We start from the raw sequence: 24,216 nt of genomic DNA, 5'->3' as shown, positions 1-24,216 counted from the left end.
GAAGGGGCTTTCATTTAAGTCCTTCTGTTGATATGTCACTTTGCTCTGTCACTCTGAGAAGTAATGGTGCTTCTTTATCAGCACTGAGCCCTGGCAGGCTTCTGATGGAGACAGACTAAAACAGAATGCCAGAATGATGAAGGCACTGCTCACCTTTCAAACTGCAGACTGCAGACAAGCACAATGGTTCTGACCCCATGTCCTGTGTAGCCTAGTAGCTAGGATAGTCTTTGTTATCACTTTAACAATGAGATGGTCATTTGAAATCTTTGTAAGGTTGATCGGATTCTGACAGAAGCATGGATAGTTGTGATTTTACTAGAGGCATAGCATATAAAGTCATTATTGCCAAGTCAAATAACTAAAAGTATAATATGATAATTACTTTATCTTTTTAATGGGAAACTTCTGTTTAGAAAACCTTTTAATAAAGATACTCAGAGAGGACTGTTTGTCACCCTTGTGCCAGCTTATCCCCAGGCTCTGAGCTCAGTGCTGGAAATGGAAAGAAAGACCAAGATTCTATGTCTAGCAGAGACCTATATGAGAAAGTGGTGACTGACAAATAAAATATCAAGAAAAGCAGCATGCACAGAATATTAGTGAAGCACAAAATGCAACTGTCTTGATATCTCATAGACAAAGATCTGCAGAAATGATACATGTCAGACCTATTCACTGTCAGGTCACCAAAATTCACATATGGCAGTATTCATATTAAGATCCTACTACTTCCCTAAGCCATGAACATGGCTTCTCTTTAGAATAGTTGAACAGTCATTTCTAAATGAGCCTAGAAGAAATTTATTAAGATTAATAATGACTCAACCCTGCTGTTCCGCTTCATCTTAACCTCATCTGCCCATATACACTATACACACACATATGCAAATATGCAAATGCCCACACATACTCATACACAATACACAGACTCAAATATACATTTGCACATACACCTTTCACACATATCACACACGCACACACAGTAACCATCTCTACCCAGAGAGACATGTTCTCACTCCCATGTTTTTATTACATAGAAAGCATCTTCACTGTTTTCTTATTTTCTTCTTTGGTCTATTTGAGACATTAAGGTGTAATCAATATTGTGTCAGATAGCTAAAGAGTATCTATAACAGCATAGATTGTGAAAATAATGATTCTATTCTCACCACATTGCTACTCAGAAAGTACAGCTGTGTTCTTAGCATCTTCATAGTTTTTTCAAAGTCCACACCTCTCTAGGGCAATGTTCATGAAAGGTAACAGTGCTACTCTGAGTGTTAAAGCAAAAAAAGTTCATATCATTTCAAACCAGAAGTTAATATCAACATGAAGAATAGTAATGTGATGACGATTAATGTAAACAGAAACCATGAGTTTGAGATAGATCAAGAACGAATATATAAAAAGATTTGGAGAAAAGATAAGGAAGAATGAAATGATGTAATTATATTATAATCTCAAAAAATAAAAGAAGTATTTTTAAATTGAGTGAAATGGAATGAGTTAAATAATTTCATTTGATTTCATCATATTAAACAAACTTTTCAGAATATTTTGTCTTCTCTACATTAACACTCTGAATAGCCAACTTTTAACTAAAAGATTTCTTTGCATTTCATCACGAGTTTTAAAGAATGATTCAATCAAAGTTTTGGGTACCATCTCTTTGAAAACATATCCTCTATGAATCACTCCCTGGTGGCTGAAGCCAACAATGCAGGTGTGCCTCAGTCCAGACACATGTGCGTAATGACACAAAGTAAAGGGAATCATGCTTACATTGTTAAGCATGTGCCCACTGACATTCTCTTTTGCAGTGACCTTGTCTGCCCTCATTCTACTCAGATCATGAGAGTGAGAACTTGATCTTCACAGTTACAATTATATCTTAGTACGTTGAAAAGTAGAATATATATTTCTGATAAATAGGCATATGTATTCTTCCTGATACCTAACATATTACATACATTTGTATTTCTGGTAGATAAATAAATACTGTTTTGTTTTGTTTTTTGTTTTTTGTTTTTTTTTTGGGTTTTTTTTTTTTTTTTTTGGATTGTGAGTAATAAAGTGAGCAGTAATACAGCCATGGTCCAAGGAAAACAAAGTTATGTACACTGAAGAAAAACCACATACGTAAATAGAGCATTGTAACCAAAGATTTGATTTCTGACTGAGAAATCAGAACATTTCCAGGGAGATGTATGTTACAGCTTTTACTTCATGCCATGAAATTTTGTTTTGATAGAAATGGAGGCTGGTCTTACTGTGTAGCCTGGTTGATCAGGCTGGCCTTAAATACACAGGGAGCCCATTGCATCTACCTTCTGTTAGTAGTAAAAGCATAGGTGACAGTACCTATAGCTCTGAACTTCTAAAAGCATTGTCCCTGGTCCAGGTTACAATGAAGTGTGCTACCTTACAGCATTGTTTGAAACTTGCTTTGGTATGAGCGCACTTGACTTTAATTGCCCATATCAACAGTCATGTATTGTACATAATAGCCTATTTCTCTTTAGCAGTAAATTTTCTTAGCTGATTTTTCTCACACTTCTATTTGCCAGCTCTTTTTCCAACCACTTGGTAGTAAGATAGTGAGTGTTATTTCAGGAAAAGTTGAGTCAGCCTAGTTGCTATCAAGGAGAGAAATGAAGATGTCTAATTTTAGTGAATAAAAGCGGTGTGTCTACTGTCCTCATTCTTTCATGATTTTATAAACAATACTCTTAAAATGTCAAACATATCTGAAGAATAACCAATACTATTTCTAGTCGCATTCTATGGAGAAACTTTAACAAGTTGTAGCTGTCATAATGATCTACCTTATAAGACAGAACAAGGAGCACAGCAACGAAATATATGAAGAGATCAGCAATTTCTAAGCAACTGACTTTTACTTGTATTTTTTTTAACTTTCTGGTGGTTTGAAATATGGTTCTCAGTAATTTAAAGTATGTGAAATTATATCTTTGTCGGTTTGCATTCAGGTTTCACAATCAGTTTATTTAAAAATTAAGTCAAATTTTGAAAGACAATAACTTTGAAATATGTTATAGAAAATTATTTATTGTGTATTAAGCTTTAGATTAAATAAAAACAGTCAAGAGAGTTTTATTTTCTACAATACAATAATTAAAAAAAGAAAATTCAGCATCTAGTTGCCTTCTTCCAACTACCCTCCTTTAGTCACAGAAGCATGCACATTTATGTAGTTATTAAGACAAAAATGAATGCATCATAATTTTTCAAAAATTTGGCATGATCTGCAAGAGTTAATATGGGAATGGACTGGCAGACAACACCATCATTGATATTACACTAAATTTTAGGAGTCAAAAAAATTGAATTAAACATGGAATTTTGTATAGAATTAAATATTGTTTGAATGGTGTCTTCCCATAAAATGGAAAGGTCATGTCATATATTATTCATTTTGTTGAAGGGAAAACAACTCAAATGAAAATTGGAGGACATTAATTAAAAGGCAAATTAAAATGACTAGGGAAAATAAAGGGAGCATCAAATGGTAGAAATGTGCCACAACAGTAGTGATCAGATAATTTCCTTGAACATTCTGATAGAAACTGTATTTCCACCTAGCCCTGCAGTATATTATCCACATTTGCTGTTTCTGTCTGAACAGTTTTCAAGATTAAAAGAAGTGTATAAGAGTTTGGGATATTCATGCCAATCTATGTTTAACATAAGATCTGGCCATTACTCTTTGATCAACCTCCCCCTGATTGGGAAGCAACATTACCAGAAGACAATGAAGCCAGTACTGATGAGACCTCATAGGTTAGAGTCAGATGGAAGGGGAGGAGGAGCTCCCCTATCAGTGGACTTGGGAAGGGGCATGAGAAGAGATGAGGGAGGGAGAGTATGGTTGGGAAAGGATGAGGGAGGAGCTACAGCTAGGATACAAAGTGAATAAAGTGCAATAACTAACTACTTAAATAAATAAATAAATATAATATAATATAATATAATATATGAAAAAAGATATGACCACTAATGATATTTTAAAAATATCATTCATAGTATTGGAAAAGTATTTTGAAATATCTTCCTATATCTATAATATAATTTTATGTACATACAAATAGCAATAATAGATTTGTGACTAGATATTACTATTAGCATGAATTTATACATATAAAATATCCAATCACTTTGATTACATAATAATGAAACAAAAGTAGGTCCTATTTGCAAAGATTTCTGCTTCGTATGTTAAGCAATGATAGCCATTTTATTGTGACATGGTTAATGAAAGACTAAAAATGACTGGACATGGTGACGTATGTCCTTAATGCCAGTACTCAAGAAGCAAAGGCAGGTTAATCTCTGTGAGTTTGAGGCTATTCTGGTTTGCATAGTGAGTTCCAGGATAGTCAGGGCTATGTAGAGAGTAGACTCTATCTAAAACAAAACAAAAGAAACAAAAAAAATTACAAAAAAATATTTATAATTTGTACACAAACTTTCACAGCAGTACATTTAAAAATAAAAGGCGAAATCACTTTTTTTAACCAACTAATAGATAAATTTTAACGTGATCTATATAGTTGTTATTACTCATTTGCAAAATAAGGAAGTATACATATATATATATATATATATACATATATATATGGAGCGATATGTAAGTGAACATACAACCTACAAGCTAGGAGGAATTCTTGTTATTTATACTTCACTCTGGGAACTAATATGGGGGCACACAAAAAGACCCTTTTTTAATTCTTTATTAATTACACTTTATTCACTTTGTATCCCCCCTGTAGTTCCCTCCCTTCTCCCCTCCTAAACCCCTGCCTTCCTCCACTTTTGCATGCATGCCCCTCCCCAAGTCCACTGATAGGGGAGGTCTTCTTTTCCTTCTTTCTGATCCTAGCCTATTAGGTCTCCTCGGGAGTGGCTGCATTGTCTTCCTCTGTGGCCTGGTAAGGCTGCTCACCCCTCAGGAGTTGATGATTAAAGAGCAGGCCAATCAGTTCATGTCAGAGACAGTCCCTGTTCCCATTATTATGGAACCCACTTGGAAACTGAACTGCCATGGGCTATACCTGTGCAGGGGTCCTAGGTTAAATCCATGAATGGCCCTTGGTTTTTGAGTATGAGTCTCAGGAAAGACCCCTGTGCTCAGATAGTTTGGTTCTGTTGCTCTCCTTGTGGAGTTCCTGTCCTCACCAGATCCTACTATTTCCCACTTCTTTCATAAGATTCCCTGAACTCTGCCCAAGGTTTGGTCATAAGTCTCAGCATCTGCTTTGATAGTCTGCAGGGTAGAGCCTTTTAGAGGCCCTCTGTGACAGGCTCCTAACTTGTTCCCTGTTTTCTCCTTCTTCTCGTGTCCATCCTCTTTGCCTTTCTGGATAGGGTTTGAGCATTTTAGCAAGAGTCCTCCCTCTTGATTAGTTTTTTTGTGTGTACAGATTTTAGTAGGTTTATCATATATTATATTTCTGTATGAGTGAAAAGACCCTTTTTGATTGGCACAATCAACAATTATGCCAATGAATTAACCAGATATTTTTTACAAGAAATATAGGTGGCCAGTAATTATCTTTAGAGATTTTCACCATCATTATCCATCAAGTAAATATAAATTAAAACTGCTTTTAGATTTTATCTTACCACACTCTTAATGACAGTGGTTATCATCAAGAAGAGAAATACTTCCAGATTCTGGCTAGTATGAACAAAGCTCCTATGAATATAATTGAGCAAATGTCCTTGTTGTATGGTTTGAGCACCTTTCAGATACATGCCTAGGAGTGTTGTAGCTGGATCTTGAGGTAGCACTATTTCTAATTTTCTGAGAAAGTATCAGATTGATTTGAAAAGTGGTTGCACGAGTTTACTTTCCCATCAGCAATGAAGGAGGGTTCCTTTCTCCACAACCTCTCCACCATGTGTCATATAATAAAGATAAACATAATAGAATCTGTAGTCCTAAAGAAGCTAAACAACAAGGAGGACCTTAGGGAAGAGGCTGAAACCTCATTCAGAAAGACAAACAGGATAGACATTGGAAGTAGGAGAAGACAAGGAACAGGACAAGAGCCTTCCACATGGGTCCTCTGAAAGACTCTATCCACCAAGGTATTGAATGAGATGCTGAGACTCAAAGCCAAACTTGGGGCAGAGTGCAAGGAAATTTATGGAAGTAGGAGGACATAGAAAGACCTGGAAGGGACAGATGCTCCATAAGGAGAGCAACAGAGCCAAATTCCTGGGCCTATGGTGACCTGAAGAGACCAAAACTCCAACCAAGAACCATGCATGGAAAGGACATAGATGTCCTGCTCAGTCTTCAAATGGGTACCCTAGTAAGGGGAGCAGAGGCTATCTCTAACAGGAAAACAGTAGCCAGCTCTTTGATCACTTCCCCGTGGTTGCTGCAGTCTTACTAGGCAACAGAGAAAGATGATGCAGCCAGTCCTGATGAAACCTGATAGGCTAGGGTCAGATGGAAGGGGAGGACGTCCTTCCCTATCAATGGACTAGGGAAGGGCATAGCAGGAACATAGGGAGGGTGTATTGGACTCTGAGGAGACAAGGTGGGGTATACAGCCGGGATATAAAGTGACTAAATTCTGATAAAATGAGAAAGACACCAAGGAAATCAATGTGTAAAATTCTCACTCAAAAACCTAAATTTAGTACTACCAAAGAACAGCTACACCACTCTCTGACTTATTCCCAAAGGATTGGATATACTACATCATTGATAGCTGATTGAGCCATGGGAAATACTACTCTAGTCAGTCATTAAGGTTTTAGGCCCAAAAGCCAGGAAGGGGAAGCAGTCAAATGTCCAGCAACTGATAGAAAAATGACAAATCAAATGTGGTTCATATGTATAACAATGCTATTTAGCTGTAAAGAAAAATGATATTATGAAATTTGCAGAAAATGTGAAAGCAAAATATTATATTGAGATAACTCAGAGTCAGAAACACAGATAACTAATCCTCTCTCCCTCTGTGTGCACAAATCCTAACTTCCAATTTTATTTTGTGGGATTAGTTCATAGGTGTGTGTGTACAGATGTCCTGGAATCCAAAAGAGCCTTGCAATTCCCTATACCTTGAGTTACAAGAGATTATGAAGTGGGTTTGGGTCCATTGAAGAGCAGTTAACAAATGGAATCATTCCTCCAACCTCTAATTCATACACACAAACACACACCTGAAAACACATGGACACCCAAACAAAAGGTGAAACAGAATACTGGGTGTGGAGTGGCACTTGGGGGTTACAGAGTAGGGAGACACGATCAGAGGATCAGGTTTATGAAAAATCAGCCAAATTGTGTATAAAAATGAGGTAATAAAACTTTTATTTTAAAAATGTATCTAAAACCACAAAGAAAATCAGCATATGTAAAGGTTACTTATACTGCAAAGCAATTTGTAGTATCTAGAATAGAAAAATACATAAAGAAAAGTGGTAAATACTTAGTTATATTTTACTACAAAAATATGTATACCAGAATTATATTTTTAAAGCATAAATTTTAAAAAATGCAGGATCTGGAACTCAGGTTTCATTGTCTATTGATATTTACTAGTTATGTTATGATGACTTGTTTTATTAAATCAAACTCTCAAGTAAATAGTTGAATGATCTATATTAATAAAAACAAAATAAATTATTCTGCTAGTCAAATGTAATTTGCTGTCATCCACAGTTCATGCATCCCTAGATTTTGTATTAACTAGAGATGTTAATACAAAAAAATGTTTCTGGCTAAATATCACCATTGACTTAATAGCTACATAAACATGTGAACATGTTGTATACTGGCTATTTTTTGTCACTTTATCTCAAGGTAGAGACACAGGAGGGGGAGAGAGGCAAACCACACTGAGAAATTGCCTCCTTAAATTGGCCTGTGGGCATCTAAGGCATTCTTTTGATTAATGGCTTCCATGAGGGGTATCCCGCTATGGACAGTTCTACTCCTGGTTGGTAGAAGAAAGTGGTGGGATCTGGAAAAGATCATCCTGAGTGAGGTAGCCCAGAGGCAGAAAGACACACATGGTATGTACTCACTTATCAGTGGATATTAGACATAAATATAGGATAAACATACTAAAATATGTACACCTAAAGAAGCTAAGCAAGAACGAGGACCCTAGGGTAAGATGATCAATATTCACTCAGAAAGACAAACAGGATGGATATTTGAAGAAGGAGAAAAGAGAAAACAGGACAGGAGTTTACCACAGAGGGTCTCTGAAAGACTCTACCCAGCAGGGTATTAAATCAGATGCTGAGACTCATAACTAAGCGTTGGGTAGAGTGCAGGGAATTTTAGGAAAGAAGGGGAAGATAGTAAGACCTGGAGAGGACAGGAGCTCCACAAGGAGAGCAGCAGAATCAAAAAATCTGGGCACAAGGGTCTTTTCTGAGACTGATACTCCAACCAAGGACCATTTGTGGTTATAACCTAGAACCCTTGATCAGATGTAGACCATGGCAACTCAGTGTCCAAGTGGGTATCCTAGTAAGGGGAACAGGGGCCTTCTCTGACATGAACTCAATGGCAGGGTCTCTGATCACTTCCCACTGAAGGGAAAGCAGCCTTGCCAGTCCACAGAGGAGAACAGGATAACTGCAGCCAGTCCTGATGAGACCTAATAAGCTAGGATCAGATGAAAGGGGAGAAGGTCCTCCTCTATCAGTGGACTTGGAGAGAGGCATGGGAGGAGCTGAGGGTAGGTGGGATTGGGAGAGAATGAGGGAGGAGGCTATATCTAGGATACAAAATGAATAAACTGTAATTAATATAAAAATAAAAATTTAATTAAAAATAAAAAAGGAAATAAAATAAAAGGAAGCAAGCCAGTCAGCAGCTTTCCTCTATGCTTCCTACTTCTTCCCCTTCTTGTGATCCTGCCCTGACTTTTCTCAATATGGACTGTGTTTGGGAAGTCTAACTTAAATAAATCCTTTCCTCCCCAGTTTTTTTTGTTTGTTTGTTTGTTTGTTTGTTTCCTGGTCATAATGTTTTATCAAAGAATGCAAACTAGTGTTTAGTTTTGCTTCAACAAAGTGTAACTAAAGAATTGATGACTTCTATGGGTATGCATATCAAATTGTAAATAGTTTTCTTTTCAAAATTACAATGACATTTTGCCTATGTGTAGGCTACGAGTGATATTCTACTTATTATCCATTTCTTAACCACAGCTCTTAGAATTAAACATTTTATTATCCACGTAAGGTGTTGTACAATTGTAATGCCAGGACACAGGTGAAAGCAGTCAGAGTAAGTTTATGGCCAGCCTGGACCATAAACTTTTTGAGAGACTGTCTCAAAATCCCTAAAAACAAAAACAAAAAAACAAAACAAAAATAAAAATAAAAAAACAAAACAACAACAAAAAACCCTTACTAACTTAATTTTTTTCCATTGACTGTTCATTGCTTTCATACTGAGATTCGGGTTCTAATTCTTTAATAACTAATGATTCTGACCATTTTTCTATGTGCTTATCTTTTATTTATATGAATTCATTCATAAAATGCCTAGTAAAATAATGCTTTATTTGAGTGTCTTGGTTCCACATTACAGCTGTAAGATTCTTTATACATTCTAGTAATGTAAACATCATCACAAATAGTAATTTAACCTATACTTAATACTGACTTTTATATTTTAAGATGTTTAAAAAATGTTTCTGAGTCTTATTTACTTTTTTTATATCAATGTAATCAGTTGCTAATTCCAAAGATACAGAATTTTCTATATTATCCTCTCCACACCTTGTATTTTCAGTAGGAGAAAATGATGATAGCTTGTCTGATGGGATTACAGAGATTTGTCCATTGTCTACTGTTTGACGAACTTCTGCAGTCTCCTGTCTTCTTTTCCTTGCACCTCATAGCACGAAGTTTTTGTTTCAGTACTTTTTGTGTTGTTTATGTTTGTTTCTTTATTTCTACTTTGTTGATTTCAGCATTAAATTTGATTATTTCTTTCCCTCTACTTTTTTTGGTTTTATTTCTCCCTAGACCATTCAGTTGTGATGTTATTATTATAAAATACATTTAATTTTTAATGTATATTTCAGATATATTTCAGTATATATTGGTCTTTTTTTTTTTTCAATGCACTTTATTCAGGAACCTTGAACAATCATCTGACCCTGGGGAAAGCCAGCCCACAGCTTAAATAGCCTCTGGGTAGCCAGCCCCAGCATGCCACGTGGGCAATGCAGATAGGTCCACATACATGGAAGCAAGCCAGATCCTCAGCCTTAGCCAAATGTGGAGTTGTTCATGACAGAGAGCACTCACCATTGGGAAGGTGGAAGGCGGAAACCAGCTCCATCTTTAAAGCATAGCATTCCGCAGCTCTCTACAGTTCCCCTTTTTTGTTTTAGATGCATCAGGCAAGAGTAGAGGTCTGATCTCTGATATTAGAAATAAATTGGGACTTTGTACCGATGTTCATTTAGGTATCATCCACCCAAAGAGCATCAGACCCGTCAGATACCTTTTTCTCAGAGGCAGGACCTGGGGCATCAACCCGCATGCAATCAGACATGCTCTTCTCTGGGTCGAAAGCGGCTGACCCTGAGTGCAGTGCTTAGCCTCGCATCCTGAGCGTAACATTTTAGCTTTTTATGGTAGCCAACCATGCTTGGGGAGACTATTGGTCTTTTTACTGATATTATTGTTTTACAAAAATTGCCGTTTTTCAAAATTCTATAAATTGAAGTTCTTTTCTTTTTTTTCTCTATTTTTTTTTTTCTAAGATAGGTAGGGCATGCCCTGAAAAACATTAGCAGTAAGACTGACTTAGCTCAAGATGTGCCTTTCCAGGTACTCCTAATAATATTGTATGTTATATCTTTCTATTCTGGAAAACTGAAGCATGGGTCATTGCCATTCTCATGTGAGCTCCAGGCTCTTTCTTCTCCTTTCCTGAGTGCCTTCTGGTTTTAAGAATGCACAAATCAGCATCAGGTGAAAGACTCAATAGAATCTCTGAAGATCACTCTGTGGACCTCATTCTTCCGGTTTACCTTGTAAAAGTCTTGACATCCCAAAATTTGGTCTTGATTATCTCAACTGACTATGATGCTGAGTGCTACATAAGTATCTTATATTTTATTGGCATCTGAATTATACTGAAAAGTATTAGGTTTTGTAGCATTATATTGTCAGTCTTTAAATGACCAAATATCAGATAAAACTGAAAATATTATTCAGTGACTATTGTTCCATTATCAGCAGTTTGGAAATGTCACAATGTATATTATAAAATAGTCCATGTAATTAATTAGATACTATTTAAAGTTCACTTTATTTAAATCCTTTTGTGTGTGAGAATGAATGTGTGTGTAGATACTAGCAAAAGCCAAAAGAGGAAGTTGGATCCTGTGGAAGAAATTACAAAAGGTTGTGAGCCACCCAACATGGTTGGTGGTAATCAATACCTAGTCTTCTTCAGGAGCAACAGAAAATCTTAATTACTCTGATTTTCAGCATTTGCTTTCATACCCTGCTGAGTAGAGACTTTCTGAGGCCCTCGGTGGTAGGCATCTGTCCTGTTCACTGTCTTCTCCTGCTTCTAATGTCCATACTGTTTTCTCTTCTGAAAGAGGATTAAACATCTTCCATAGAGTCTTCCCTGTTGTTTAGCTTCTTCAGAACTATAGATTTTATTATGTTTATCTTATATTATATAGCTAATATCCACTAATAAGTGAGGAAACTTTAAACAGTGTTCAGGGAATCTTATGGAAGAAGGGAGAGATAGAAAGATCTGTAGGGGACAGGTGTGCCACAAGGAGACTAACAGAGCCAGAAAAACATGGGCCCAGGTAGTCCTACAGAGACTGATGAATCAGCCAAGGACCATGTATGGAGAGGACCTAAGCCTATGGATACTTCAATTTTGACAAAGAAGCTAAAACCATACAATATACAAAAGACAGCATCTTCAACAAATGGTACTGATCTAACTGGATGTCTGCTTGTAGAAAACTGCAAATAGATCCATACTTATCATCCTGCACAATAGAAAAGTACAAGTGGAATGAAGACCTCAATATAAAACACACTAACACTGTTAGAAGAAAAGGTGGGGAACTTACTGGCACAGGAGACAACTTCCTGAACAGAACACCCAACAGCACAGGCTCTAAGATCAACAATCAATAAGTGGAACCTCCTAAAATTGAAAAACTTCTGTAAAGCAAAGGACACTGTCAACAAAACAAAATGAGATCCTACAGAATAGAAAAAGATCTTCACCAACCCTACATGTGACATAAGAGTAATATCCAGTATATATAAAGAATGTAAAAAGTTAAACACTAACAAGCCAAGTAATCCAATTAAAAAATGGGGTACAGAGCTAAAGAGAAAATTCTCAACAGAGGAATATCAAATGGCAGAGAAACACTTAAAGAAATGGTCAGCATCCTTAGCCATCAGAGAGATGCAAATCAAAATGACACTGAGATTCCACTTTACACCAATCAGAATGGCTGAGATAAAAAAAACAAGGGATGGACTAAACATGCTGGAGAGGATGTGGAGAAAGGAGAACCATCCTCCATTGCTGGTGGGAATGTAAACTTGTACTGACACTTTGGAAATCGGTCTGTTTTCTTAGAAAATTAGGAATATCACTACCTCAAGATCCAGCTATAACACTCCCGGATATATATCTGAAAGATGCTCAACCATACAACAAGGACATTTGTTCAACCATGTTCATAGCAGATTTGTTCATAATAGTCTGAATCTGAGAAGAAAACAAGATGTCCCTCAACCAAATAATGGATTCAGAAATTGTGGTATATTTACACAATGGAACACTATTCAGCTATTAAAACAAGAAATCATGATTTTTTTTTTCAGACAAATGGATGAAACTAGAAAAGATCATGTTAAGTAACCCAGAAGCAGAAAAACACACATGGTATATATTTACTTATAAGTGGATATTAGCCATAAATATAGGGTAAACAAAATAAAATGTATAATCCTAGTGGAGCTAAACCATAAGGAGGACCCTAGGAAAAAAGCTTAATCCTAATTCAGAAGGGCAAACAGGATAGACATTGGAAGTAGGATACAACCGGGAACAAGATAGGACCCTCTACAGGGGACCTCTGAAAGACTCTATCCATCAGGGTATCAAAGCAGATACTGAGACTCATAGCCAAACTTTGGACAGAGTGCAGAGAATATTATGGAAGAAGGGAGGTAGAAAGACATGGATGAGACAGGAGCTCCACAATAAGACCAACAGAACCAAAAAGTCTAGGCTCAGAGGGTCTTGCAGAGACCAAGGATCACACATGAAAAGGACCTCACTCCTTGCTCAGATGTAGCCTGTGAGCGGCTGTATCTCTATATGGGTTCCCTAGGAAAGGGAGCAGGGGGAGTCACTGGCATGAACTTGGTTGCCTGTTCTTTGATCCTCTCCCCCTGGCTAGGTGGCCTTTCTAGGCCACGGAGTAAGAGCATCCAGACAGTCCTGATGAGATTTGATAAGCTAAGGTCAGATAGTAGGGGTGGAGGACCTTCTCTATCAGTGGACTAGGGGAGGGACATGGGGGGACGGAGGAGGAAAGGTGGGATGGAAAGGAGGTGAGGGAAGAGCCTACAGCTGGGATAAAAAGTAAAACAAAAAAGTAATAAAATTATAATAATAATAAAGAAAAAAGTTAAAAATAATATGGCCAAAATAAACTTATTAATGGTTCATTTTTTTTACTTAATATATGAAAATCATTCTACTTCTTGGAGACTGTATTTTCTTATTTATCTGTAATCCATCGTTTTTATCTTATGAAAAGAGTGCCTAGACCAGCTTTACTGAAGTTAATATATGATGTGATTGTGACTAATCATTCCTAAATTGAAATATAAAATCTATAGATAAGACTCTTATATTTTATATGAACAAAGGCAAGACTTATACAAAGTAGACAGTGAAATGACAGGCCTTCCATATGTGTGAAATAACTTAAATAAGTGTTTTCCATGGAGGGTGTGGGGCTTATGAATCTCTGGAACAGTTTACACGCTCGGATCTATGGGCACTGCTACTGACCTGAGAAATGGATGCTCCCTATTACCCAGCAGGACTTCTCTTTTTTTCTGCCTCCATTTTAAACTGTCCCCTTTTTCTGTAAATAGATTTTCAAGGCTTAAAAAGCCAAAGTTGTAAGAAGTATTCTCATCCTATTTGTCTGTCAACTAACCCTGACTCATTTGTCTGTCGCAGATGATTGGTCACTGTAGATTCAGTGCCTTACCTGGCCCACCATGGGTCAGCTACCCACTCCTGACCTCAGGTGAGGTGTATGATTCATACTGGGATGAAAAACACAAATACCAAATACATAATTCTAAGCAGCAAAGTAGGCAAAAGTAGCACATGGCAATCCTTTTTGACAAGTAGCAAGATTTGAGAGAGGAAAATTCAAAACCCAAAATAAACATACCAGCAAAACCCAAAGTTGACATCAGATAAATGAGGGGAAAGCAGAAAAGAATGTTGTCTGTATATTCAGAAGTGGGAAAAAAGAAAGAAAAGCAGAGTCAAGAGTGTTAAGGACCTGGAGTAAGTGTGTCTGAAAGCAATCCTCAGCGTCTGATACAAAAAGTCAATTGCTTTCACAAGAACAGTTCCAGTGAAGGCAGAAGGCAGAATTCTGAGAAAGATAAAGGTAGGGAAGGTACCTGCAGAGTTATAGAAGGACAAAAATGCATCAAATAGTACTCAGAAAGATACAACTCACCATGATCTACATTCACTTCTTACCAAACTGGTCTTAGCAAAACGCATTCATAGATATTTAGCAAACAAGATTTTTCTGATGTGTACAGTAATTGCTTTGTTCAATATCACATATACAGCTGTCAGCCAGAAAATGATCAGGGAAAAGTTAGCAGTAATTAAACATAATCTTTGCCTAAAGTAACAATTACCTACAAACATATTATTCTATAACAATAGACTGTCTACACACACACACACAACGCTTCTTTAAAATAGTATCATTTTTAAAACCTGCATTTCATTGTTTTCAATATTTCTACATGTGTTTTTGGTATGGAAAGGGATTTGTGAAGAGTCTGGGCTCAACAACAAAGCACAACGTGACTAATATTGGTCACTCTTCCAAGACAGTGAATAATTGTGTTTTCTTCCATGTGCACTCCCTGCTCCATAGACAGAAGATTGTAACCATGAATGAGATCTTCCAGGTTCCTTACTGAAGATTAGTTTACACAGGGGCTGACTCTTCTGACTTCGGATCTCCATGGACTTAAAAGATATGGCTCAGCTGGAAAATATTTTCACCTTTATTTTCTGCTACTTATTCTTGTTGCTTCCTTTGTCTGACAATCTTCACCCTTGAGAACAGATCATCATTTCAGTTTTAGTTTAAGGAATTTGCTATTGAGTGGGCTTTCTTTTTTATTATTATTGCTTTATCATCAGAGAGAGGAGAGCAGGAATTACATGAAGAGAAAGAATAGAATCCCTTGCCTTTTCTTGCTTGCTTAAGGATGGCATAGAGTTCAAATTTCTTCCTTTTTTAAGATGTCTGCACAACCTATTTTGTTTGATGATGAGATTTAAAGATTTTGTGGGGTTGCTTGGCAACTCCTCAAGGATGTCTTTTCATGTACTTGCTGCAGTTGATCTTGCCTGTCTTTCTTCCTTCTGATAAAATAGGTTATGGTTTCATCATGCCCATGTATTTTCCTTTAGAAAGCTTGAATCCCCTTCCCACCCATGATGGGTTTAAGCTATGTACTGAATTTTCCTTCAGCTCATCTATAGGATAGTCAAACAGCAAACTGCATTTAAAGTGACAGTCTCAACTTTGACTTGAAGATCCTCAATTTTTTTCTTAATAATGATAATTATTTAAAATCAACAGGTTTCTTTTTATCATACTCATGATAAGCCCTAAAGTACTTGAAAATGTCTGCCATAGTTGGTTCTCCACAGACACTTAGGCATGATCTCTAGAGTAATTATCTTAAATGTGTTGTCCTTTTCCTTCACATGCCTGTGTATGACAGCCATGAGGCATTACTCTGATTTCTGAAGGGAAAAGTCTTTTTTGTCATGTGCAGCTCTTCTTCCTTTCATACTCAGTTTCACACTCAGTCCCATGCTTTGTGGTAAAGTGTTTTCTAGCAGTAGTACTCATGAGTGCACCCTTGGGACTAACATTCAGTACTTCACTTTCAGATGTGGAAAAAGGCTGGGAAATTATGAAGTGACAGTGTCTCTGGATTCATTGCCTGTGCTCTTCAGGGTCTTTTTATCACTGAGGTTTTACAAACAATGTTTAAAGGAGGAATTATTGATTACACATAACAGTACAAGCAAACACTAAAGACAGAGGTGGAACAGCAAATAGTAGATGAGGGTTCTGAATCATGGAACTGAGACTGGGTTGAGAAGGGGTCAACCATTTTGGTTGTAGCAGGCTTGTTTGTTCAGAATATGCTTTAGTTGTCGGAGAATTGTTAGTGAGGAAAGTTGTGTTAGATCCATTAAAAGCAAGTTTGGGGCATTTTCATTTTTAAGTACTTGTGAATCTCTTAAGTAAGAGTGGATGAAGTCTTCAGTGAGTATGTATTGTTTTGTGTGACACAACAGTTTAAAGGATATCAATGCCTCAACTCCATGGGAGTGGAAAAGCCTTTCTTGGGTGTGAGTAAAAGGTTGACAGTGTGTTCAGAGCCTCAGATGTTTATGCCGTGCACACTATTTCAGAGATTTCTTCTACTAAGGTTGTCCAACGTCTCCTTGTTCAGCTGTACATAATAACTCTGCCTCCTTGTTTATCTATATGTAAAATCTACACTTTCCTTTTTAGCTGTGTGCTATAACTCCACCTCCCTGATCAACCATATAAGGTGAACGCATTGAGTTTTTGATGTCTCTTTTTCTGTGTGTGTGTTGTTGTTTCTTCATTCCTTTAGACAGGATTCCAGAACCCAAGCTGTGCAAGGATGGTATAGCTCTCAAATAAAACACTAATCTGCATAAATGTGAGCTGGGAAGCCTACTTAATTGTAGATTCCAGAATCCCCATGATTCCAACAACAGCTGCAAATGTATAGTTTTCATAAGCTTCCTTGGAGAATCTGGCATGCAAGCCTGGGACTGTACTTACTACTGCTGAATTTTAAGGTGCATTAGCCCAGGTCATAACACTGCTAACTACTGCTGAGATTGGTTTAAATGGTGATAAATTCTTGGTTTTATGACTTGTGATTGGCTTAATAAAATCCTATATTTTTATAATCATTCTGACAATGAATTTTTATTGACATTTAATTAAAATGAGAGAACGTGTTTGCTTATAAAAGGTTCTTCCAGCTGCCACTTACTTTCAAAATAGTAGACTTCACCATAGTTGGAAAATAATTTTTATCTTGATAACTGTTGACCAGATTTCTTCAAAACTAGTCTGTGCCTTCGAAAGTTTTTATGTAGCAAGCAAACAAGCAGGAAATGTTATAAAGCAGAGTAGGAAGGATAACACATTTTTGCAGTCTTGAAATAAAACAAAATACAGCATGCATGGAAATTCATGCATTAACGTTATATCTGTACTTCCTTTATCGAACCAAAATGTTCCCATGTTAACTGTTTTATGCACAGGTATAAATGTATAACAAATATAATATTTGGAAGTATCCAGAATTTATTCCCAGTTTGGTTAATTTTGTTATGCAATTTATATCATACTTAGAAATTTACTTTAATATTAAATTTAAAATAGCTCTGTTCTCTGGGATAAAGAGCATTATATTTAAAATAAATGTGAAACATTAAGTTTCAACAAAACCCATACTGTCTTAAAAGTTGGAGGGAGGTGAGAAAAACACCATTTTGACATTTTATCTCTTTTATAGTGTAGTACAAACAAGAAATACTTGAAATAATGTGGTGAATGACTAGGATCTTGAATGAGGAGAGAAATCAGTTCCATTTAGGAAATATACCATATACAAAACTCAAAACATTTGCCAACAAAAGGTTGCTACTCTACTAGAGAACGTATTAATGTGCTTATTTCTGTAACAGGTACTTTATATTATTATTCTCATTTAATACTTACATGTTCACTATGAAAGGGGTGATCCCCACCAACTTGCAGATCACAAAGATGAAGTAAGAAACCCTGAATCAGTGACCCAGGGTCATATGGCTGAAAAGAATCCATGCTAAATTGAAACTCAGACATTAAACTCCTAACAGTACAATGCATCACCAATAGATTTTAATTTATATATATATATATAATTTTTATTAAAATATTATGGCAAATTTTCCATTTTCTTTCTTTTAGTCCTTTCATGCCCACCTTCCTTAATTCTCTTATTGTTACATATATGCACACTATATGTTTTCATAAATTCATATATAAAATCTGCTAAGTCTATTCAATGTTAACATGTACATGACTTCCCACTAACAACTTGGTATTATATAATCAATTAGATTACTCCTCCATCAGAGGAGTAGCATTCTTATCCACTCCACTCTTAGCATTCTTATCAGTACTTATTCTTCTAGAGGTGAAGTCTTATGACTTTTTTCCTGTCACATTAGCATGTCTATTGATGTTGTCCTTGTTCAGGTCTTGTTGAAGAAGCCATGTTGTTAAGGTATCATGGCTGAAGCTTCCCTGCCATGTCAGGGACACAAACTGCCAGTAAATCTCCTGGCCTTCTAGAACTTATAAGATCTTTCACACACACACATACACTAGAATGTTTCCTGAGCTTCAGCTGAAGTAGTTGTCTTGTTTATGGGACTGGACGCCTCAGGATCAGTTGATCTCTGCATTTTGAGCAGTTGTAGTTTTCTGTAATTATTTCTATTTGTTGCAAAGATAAGATTCTTTGGTGAGAGTTACAACTGACACATCTGTTGGCTATTTAGAATGCTGCTAGAAATTATTCTGTCCATGACATCAGTAAATGGGTGTAGCTGGCAGGGTTTCTAGAACCAAGCTTAATTTCGTTCCTGTTATGTGATACTTATATACAGTTAGCCGTTTACTAGTGCCAGGATGTTGGTGCCACTTCTATGCTATCATGCTATATTAGCCATCATTGGAGTTCACTGACATCACAGGATGTTTGTACTGTTGATGGGTTCTCCCAATTGTGTATAGCACCTTTGAGTATTATGGAAATGAGGCCTCAAGGAGGGTGCTTTCAAGTCAGAGCCAGCAGGAATCCTCTAAGCCCTGTGTCCAAAACACATATCACTGATATTTTTAATATTGCCTTTTGTTTGATCTTGAACACTTTAGTATCTTCCTCCTAATAATTTCAAGACTATAGGAATTGTTTGAAGAGTGACTATGAACTCTCAGGATGCAAACTTTTACAAAACACATGTTACATAATTTACAGACTGGCTAGTTCATGTGTGAGGAGTGTTTTTATGGCTCTCATGGCTTTTCACAGACAAGAACTTGAGTCTTCATATTATTTTAGTGCTTTGAAAACAGGGCAGAAGAGGGACTGCAAGATCATAAAAAGCTAGAGGACTAGGATACCGCTGCAAGATAGTGCCTTCTAGACATGACAGAGAAGTAAAACCCATGAAACCTCTGCAATATGGTTATGTTATAATCACACCAGCTGACCTGCCAATGAGGATAGGGAGATTTTCAAAAACCTTCAACCCTGCATCAAGAGCTATAGTCAAGTAATTGCTGCTGAGAGAGGGAGAATAAGTTATCTCCAGGGACAAGCTCCTTCATAGATTAACCAATCACAAATGATTAGCCTTAAACATACTTAAATCTTTCCGTCATTCTTATAGTAATGCTGTAATGTAATCATAACCTGCAATCCCCTTATTTATGCTTTAACTAAAAAACCAGGACCCTGGAGCTTTCATTAAGATTCCACTAGTAACTCCATACAGAACCAGCTCCCTTGGGTCAACAGAAATTTAATTCACTGCCTTAGCTATGTGTCCAATTGTTTGTGACAAAACATCTCATTTTATCAGATGGTATGCTTCAGCACATAGTTTCAGGTTACTGGCAATCATAGTGGAAAAGTTCCTGTAACAGGCATTCTTTATCCATCATGAACAGAGAGCACAGAATGTGTGCATGCCAGTGCTTAAATAGCTTCCCCTGCCACTTTCTCGTCCAGGACAGAGCCAGTAAAATTGTGTTGCCTGCATTCAGGGTGGGTCTGCCCACCCCAGTTAACTCACATAAAAAAAGTCTGTCATAGATTTCCTCACTGGCCAACCCAGTTCATGTAGTTTCATTCAGTCTCTCTTCCCAAGGAGTTTCTGATTGTGTTAAATTGACAACTAAAATTATACATCATTGTCACATACTGTGAAAGTGACTGTCTCAACCCCATGACACTGACTTAGTGAAGATCATTATGAAATTTCAAATAATGAAGAAGGGTAAATACCCTTAAGGGTCATGGGCTGAACTTGGAAGTCCTCTGGCTTTGTGACAGTCTTGACCTTACTAACAGTGATAGCACTGCTCTCCAGGGAGACTCTTCTTCTCCACTTTTTACTCCATCTCCTCCCAAGGTACGTGCAGTGAGCATATTATAATCTAAGGGAAGGTTTCATCATAGTGTATAGACTCTAGGTATTTATGTTTAGATTTGTGTTGAGCATAGTGAATCACATGACAATTATCAACTGAATTAAATGTGGATATTCTGATTGTTAAATGTATCATAATGGCATCTTCCTTTGGGTAATGACAGTGACTGCTTTATAAGTCTCCAGTCTTTTATTCTAGTAGACTTTTATATTCTCATAGACCACTTTATGAACATAGATGATTCTTTCATTGTTATTAGCATGTATTAATCTACAAGCTAATGGGTTTCATTACAACATTTTATGCATGTATACAGTATACTTTAATAGTCTTCAACTCCCTGTTACCATAGCCTGATCCCCTAATGCTTTCCATCCACTACTTCAAAGCCATTTTACTGTCATATATGATCTTTTTATTTTTCATAAATGATCTCTTTTTCTTTTTTATTTTATTATTATTATTTTTTATCAGTTACATTTTATTAACTCTGTATCCCAGCCGTGTCCCGATCCCTCATTCCCTCCCAGTCCCTCCCTCCCTCCCTCATCTCCACCGTGCCCCTTTCCAAGTCCACTGATAGGGGGGACCTCCTCCCCATTCATCTGATCCTGTTTTATCAGGTATCTTCAGGACTGGCTGCAAAGCCCTCCTCTGTGGCCTAACAGGACTGCTCCTCCCTTCGGGGGTGGGGAGACCAAAGAGCCAGTCATTGAGTTCCTGTTAGAAATAGTCCTTGTTCCCCTCACTTTGGGAAACCAATTGGTTACTGAGCTACCACAGGCTACATCTGAGCAGAGGTTCTAGGTTATATCCATACATGGTCCTTGGTTGAATGTCAGTCTCAGAAAAGACCCTGTGCCCAGATATATTTGGTCCTTGTGGAGCTCCTATCCTTTCCCCATCAGACTAACTCCCCTTCTTTCTTATGATTCCCTGCACTCTGCCCAAGGTTTCTTTTTCTTTAGTTATTGATACATGCATATGCAACCTGTTGAGTACATTCACTGATACTCATATATATGTTTTATGGCTGACAATTTTTTATTCCTAATAATATTAACCCAATTTAAATTTATTTCTTGACCATTTTATATCTTATTTTTAACTATTTCTATTATTGGACATACATTGAAATATGAGGGATGGAGGGATGGCTCATCATTTTGGAGCACTTGCTTGCCCTTTCCCAGCACCCACAGTGAGCATCTCGCAACTTCTAATAACCCTAGTTTCAGAGGGTACTATGCCCTGTTCTGACCGGTTGGTCACAAGCGCACCTGTAGCACATGTGCATACAAATGCTCTGTCTCTCTCTAACACACACACTTTCACATAAATTAACAAAATATAAAAATGTAAATTTAAAATTCCTCTTGATTTGTAGTAAATTACAACCTATTTTATGGTCACAGTTAAAAATATTTTTCACTTTCTGTATTTGTTGTTGTACCTTCTAAATAAAGAATATTTGAATATTATCAAATTACATTGTATAATTGTTCTATTCCTCATTTGTCATATTGTGTTCCACTTAGGAAACTGTTCCTAAAATATTTAATCCTAAAGCCACTGTATTTATGACAGCTTTGAAGGCTTCTAATTTAGACTTCATACATCAGCGATGCTGTGGGCACTGGTTCACTCTCTTTTCTGTAATTCAGGTAGACATGTGATCTAGAACTGTACTGTCTTCAGTGTCAATTTTTGTCTAAGTCCATAGTCAATGAACTAATGTGTTTATTATTGGTCTAAGCACAGTGCTAACTATATTCATTTAACTTTGTTACCTTCATAAGATAAAATCATCATTACTGCAGACCTTTATATTTTTCTATAGATTAAAGAATCAAATTGTCCACATTCTTGAGATATTTTCTTAGGAACTGGGTTGGTTTGTTGACTCTGCCAGACTGTTTCAGATGTCAACATTGTAGTAACACTGTCAATCCATGACACACCCTATATAACCACACTTACTATATATTTATGTATTCTTCTCCATAATGTTTATTGATTATTTATACAATCCTGTACATGTTTATTCCTAGGTATTGTTATATTTGGTGTTTTACATTTTTCTAAAAAATTACTCTATATAAGTTCTTAAATTTCTTTGCAAGCTGTTGATCCTAAATTCATTGGTTCCGTACTTGATTTCTGACTACATTCTTGACAACTAAATTCCTTCATATTCCTGCTACTGATTAGATGAACATTTATTATTTCCATATGATGAGTGAGTTTTAAGGGCTTTATCAGTATTATAATATTTTTTATCAAAAGCCTGTAACTTTCTCCTTCTACATCTAGTTTCTATTTAATTTATAACACTTCTTCCATGCCTTTCATTTGCTTTCCATGAGATAATTCTGATTTCATGTTTTTTTTTCAGAAAGTTGCTGATATCTCTGTTTTTGAGACTGTCTTCTTTTCTTAATATGTATGTTAAAGCTCTTATATATGCAGTATATTGAATTCATGTCACAACCTAATAATTAGTGTTTCATTATAATGATTATGTTTTTTTTTCCCCTTGAAGTTAGGGATGAGCAGAGATGTCCTCATTTGCATCACATGGTGACTATTTGAATTTACATTTAATTAGATTAGACTTGCTAACTTATGACCATCTTTTGAAATGACTCTAAAAGTAACTAGTGTATTATATACACTAAGAATGCTATGAGGAAAATACATTAAGAGTAGAGAAAATATGACAAATTGAATAGAGAAGATATATTATATGGAGATTATTTTAACAGTCACGTAAAGGCAGGGGGAGGCCGGTGGAGGCTATTACCTGACTGCTGTGTCAATATTACATGACCACACTGAAGCACATAATTGTTTATGCTCTGCTTCCTCCTGAATGGTCTGTGTTGTCAAAATAGCATATTTTTAAAGTAGCACACAGTGTGTTAAAAGTTCTTTATACAGAAGGTCACATTTAAAATTCCAAAGTACATATTTCCTAAAGAAAGAATTTAATGCCACTCTCACTTTTTAATTTCCGCTATTCTATTACATGAGGCTCAGGAGAATACACACAGCAATATTTTCCCCACTAGCTGTGTGGCCAGAATATTAACTTCTTAAGTATCAAAGTTCTTCTATGAACATATTTTTATTTATTCATTTATTTATTTTTTATTAATTATACTTTATATTCACTTTGTATCCCCCCGTAAGACCCTCCCTCCTCCCCTCCTGATCCCACCCTCCCACCCCCTTCTTCACGCAAGCCCCTCCTCAAGTCTACTGATAAGGGAGGTCCTCCTCTCCTTCCTTCTGATCTTAGTCTATCAGATCTCATCAGGAGTGGCTGCATTGTCGTCTTCTGTGGCCTGGTGGACTGCTCCCCTCTCAGGAGGAGGTCATCAAAGAGCAGGCCAATCAGATTATGTCAGAGGCAGTCCCTCTTCTCATTACTTTGTAACCCACTTGGACACTAAATTGCCATTGGCTACATCTGTGCAGAGGCTCTAAGTTATCTCTATGCATGATACTTGGTTGGAGTATGAGTCTCTGGGAAGACCCCTGTGTTCAAATTTTCTGATTCCGTTGCTCTCCTTGTGGAGTTCCTGTC

The 24,216-nt window shown here is 36.7% G+C and overlaps 1 protein-coding gene across 35 annotated transcripts in view; it reads left to right on the top strand.

Moving 5' to 3' along the window:
• Ptprd (protein tyrosine phosphatase receptor type D) overlaps positions 1-24,216 on the top strand; it is a 2,581,289-nt gene that overhangs the window by 1,252,453 nt on the left and 1,304,620 nt on the right. The gene's annotated exons all lie outside the window — the stretch shown is intronic.

Source organism: Meriones unguiculatus, chromosome 12 (assembly GCF_030254825.1).
Source record: "Meriones unguiculatus strain TT.TT164.6M chromosome 12, Bangor_MerUng_6.1, whole genome shotgun sequence".
NCBI lineage: Eukaryota > Metazoa > Chordata > Mammalia > Rodentia > Muridae > Meriones > Meriones unguiculatus.
This window is presented reverse-complemented; position numbering and strand designations above follow the sequence as displayed.